Source organism: Megalopta genalis, unplaced genomic scaffold (assembly GCF_051020955.1).
Source record: "Megalopta genalis isolate 19385.01 unplaced genomic scaffold, iyMegGena1_principal scaffold0271, whole genome shotgun sequence".
Taxonomy (NCBI): domain Eukaryota; kingdom Metazoa; phylum Arthropoda; class Insecta; order Hymenoptera; family Halictidae; genus Megalopta; species Megalopta genalis.
This window is the reverse complement of record NW_027476340.1, coordinates 86,945-91,013: the sequence shown is the minus strand read 5'-3', so window position 1 is coordinate 91,013 and position 4,069 is coordinate 86,945.

The window sequence follows — 4,069 nt, the reverse complement described above, 5'->3', positions numbered from 1 at the left end:
AAATACTTGTGATATACATGATTCAGCTTCAACTGCATGCGAAACAAACGAGTTAGCTTCAAATCCATGCGAAAAATATGATTTAGCTTCAAATCAATGCGCAATAGACGGCTTAGTTTCAAATACATGAGAAGCAAATGATTTATCTTCAGATAATTGCGATATAAGTGATATAGATTCAAATGCAGTCGAATCAATCGAGTTAGCTTCAAATCCATGCGTAACAAACGATTTAGCTTCAAATCAATGCGAAGTAGAAGGCTTAGTTTCAAATTCAAACGAAACACATGATTTAGCTTCAAATCAGTACGAAGTAGAAGGCTTAATTTCAAATCCATGCGAATCAATTGGTTTAGCTTAAAATACTTGTGATATACATGATTTAGCTTCAACTGCATGCGAAACAAACGAGTTAGCTTCAAAACCAAGCAAAACAAAAGATTTAGCTTCAAATCAATGCGAAGTAGAAGGCTTAGCTTCAAATTCATGCGAAAGGAATGGTTTAGCTTCAAATACTTGTGATATACATGATTCAGCTTCAACTGCATGCGAAACAGACGAGTTAGCTTCAAAACCAAGCGAAACACAAGATTTAGATTCAAATCAATGCGAAGTAGAAGGCTTAGCTTCGAATTCATGCGAAACAAATGGTTTAGCTTCAAATACTTGTGATATACATGATTTAGCTTCAACTGCATGCGAAACAAACGAGTTAGCTTCAAATCCAAGCGAAACACATGATTTAACTTCAAGTCAATGCGAAGTTGAAGGCTTTGCTTCAAATCCACGCGATGCGAATGGTTTAGCTTCAAATACTTGTGATATACATGATTTATCTTCAAATACAGGCGAAAAAAACGAGTTAGCTTCAAATCCATGCGAAACATATGATTTAGCTTCAAATAAATGCGAAATAGAAGGCTTAGCTTCAAATTCATGCGAAACAAATTGTTCAGCTTCAAATACTTGTGATATACATGATTGAGCTTCAACTGCATGCGTAACAAAGGAGTTAGCCTCAAATCCGTGCGAAACACATGATTTAGGGTCAAATCAATGCGAATCAAATGGTTTAGCTTCAAATACTTATGATATACATGATTTAGCTTGAACAGCATGCGAGACAAACGAGTTAGCTTCAAATGCAAGCGAAACACACGATTTAGCTTCAAATTAATGCGAAGTAGGACGCTTAGCTTCAAATCCGTGCGAAACGCATGATTTAGCTTCAAATACTTTTTTTATACACGATTTGGCGTCATCTGCATGAATAATCAAAATAGGTTACCTTCAAATCCAAGCAAAACGCATGATTTAGCTTCAAATCATTGCGAAGTAGAAGGCTTAGCTTCAAATCCATACGAAACACATGATTTAGCTTGAAATCAATGCGAAGTAGAAGGCTTAGCTTCACATCAATGCGAAACAAGTGGTTTATCTTCAAATTCCTGTGATACACATGATTTAGCATCAACTGCAGGCGAAACAAACGAGTTAGCTTCAAATCCATGCTAAACACATGATTTAGCTACAAATCAATGCGAAGTAGAAGGCTTAGCTGCAAATCCATGCGAAGCGAATGGTTTAGCTTCAAATACTTGTGATATACATGATTTAGCTTCAACTGCACGGGAAACAAACGAGTTAGCTTCAAATACAAGCGAAATACATGAATTAGCCTCAAATTCATGCGAAACACATGGTTTAGCTTAACATTCATGCGAAACAGGTGGTTTAGATTCAGATACTTGTCATAAACGTGATTTAGCTGCATACTGCATGCGAAACAAACGAGTTAGCTTCGAATACATGCGAAACACACGATTTATCTTAAAATCAATGCGAAGGAGTAGCTTCAAATACATGTGATATACATTATTTAGATACAACTGCAAGCGAAACAAACGAGTTATCATCAAATCCAAGCGAAACACATTATTCGGCTTCAAATCAATGCGAGGTAGAAGGCTTAACTTCAAATCCATGCGAACCGAATGATTAAGTTTGTAATACTTGTGATATACATGATTTAGCTTCAAATGCATACGAAACAAACGAGTTAGCTTCAAATCCAACCGAAACAAATGATTTAGCTTCAAATTAATGCAAATCGCATGGTTTAGTTTCATAGCTTCATATTCTCGCTAAACAGATGGTTTAGATTCAGATAGTTGTGATAGACATGATTTAGCTTCAACTGCATACGAAACAATCGTGTTAGCTTCAAATCCAAGCGAAACACATGATTTAGCTTCACATCAATGCGAAGTGGAAGGCTTGGTTTCAAATCCATCCGAATCAAATGGTTATGCTTCAAATACTTGTGATATACATGATTTAGCTTCAAATGTATGCGAAACAAACGAGTTAGCTCCAAATCCAAGCGAAACACATGATTCAGCTTCAAATCAATTCGAAGTAGAAGGCTTAGCTTCAAATCCAAGCGAAACACATGGTTTAGCTTAATTTTCACGAGAATCAAATGGTTCTGCTTCAAATACTTGTGATATACATGATTTAGCATCAACTGAATTCGAAACAATCGAGGTAGCTTCAAATCCAAGAGAAAAACATGATTTAGCTTCACATCAATTCGAAGTGGAAGGCTTAGCGTCAAATCCATGCGAAACAAATGATTTAGCTTCAAATACTTGCGAATATAAGTGATATAGCTTCAACTGCATGCGAAACAAACGAGTGAACTTCAAATCCAAGCGAAACTCATGATTCAGCTTCAAATCAATGCGAAGTAGATGGTTTAGATTCAAATCCATGCGAAACAACTGGTTTAGATTCAAATACTTGGGATATAAGTGAAATAGCTTCAAATGCATGCGAAACAAACGAGTCAGTTTCAAATCCATGTGAATCACATGATTTATCTTGAAATTCATGCGAAACACTTGGTTTAGCTTAATATTCATGCGAAACACATGATTTAGTTTCAAATACTTGTGATATACATGAGTTAGCTTCAACTGCATGCTAAACAAACGAGTTATCTTCAAATCAATGCGATACACATGATTAAGCTTCAAATCAATGCCAAGTACAAGGATTAGCATCAAATCCATGCGACACAGATTATTTAGATTCATATACTTGCGATATAAGTGATATAGCTTCAAATGCAGGCGAAACAAACGAGTCAACTTCAAATCCAAGCGAAACACATGATTCAGCATCAAATCAATGCGAAGTAGATGGCTTAGCTTCAAATCCATGCGAAACAAATGGTTTAGCTTCAAATACTTGCTGTTGAGGACTCATCAGATGGATGACGGAGATCCTCTGAATATTGCACTTGGTGCCGACTAACTCGAAGGACCACCCACTGTAGTCGGACTAAATGAAATGCTAGTACTCTATTTGTAACACGCAACCTAACCGTTACGCGTATCTCTCTATGGCTTCTGTTCTGTTCTGTCTGAAAGTCTAAGGTGTTCTCTTCTCAAGCTCTAAAAATGTTCTGTACCCTTCCGATGTTCTGTGCTTTCTGTCTGTCTGTTCCGTCTTTTCTGTCCCCTAGAGGACCGGAGTCATGCGTAATATCACCTCGGTCCTCCCTACTTCTCTTTAGCTAGGGTGGGCGGCAAGGAATTACGGTCCAATCACTGCAATCCCAAATCCAGTGAGTCTGCCCCAAAACGGTGGGCCGGGAGTTAGGAGGGAGAGTGGCAAAATAACTCCTGCTAGACATCCCGCGCTGATGGGCCTACGTGCCCGAACAATGCCAGACCCAACCGTAATTGACTGGACCGTAATCAAGGACCAGGAGACGTTATGACGGTGCCGCATGTGCCCGGGAACGGCCCGGGACAGACCCATACCGTCCGGGTACCCAAGCACATGGCCCCTGCCATAAATCCTGGCCACTTGGCCGTAACACTTGCGATATAAGTGATATAGCTTCAAGTGCAGGCGAAACAAACGAGTCAGCTTCAAATCCATGTGAACAGCATGATTTATCTTCAAATTCATGCGAAACACTTGGTTTAGCTTAATATTCATGCGAAACACATGGTTTAGCTTAATATTCATGAGAATCATATGGTTCAGCTTCAAATAC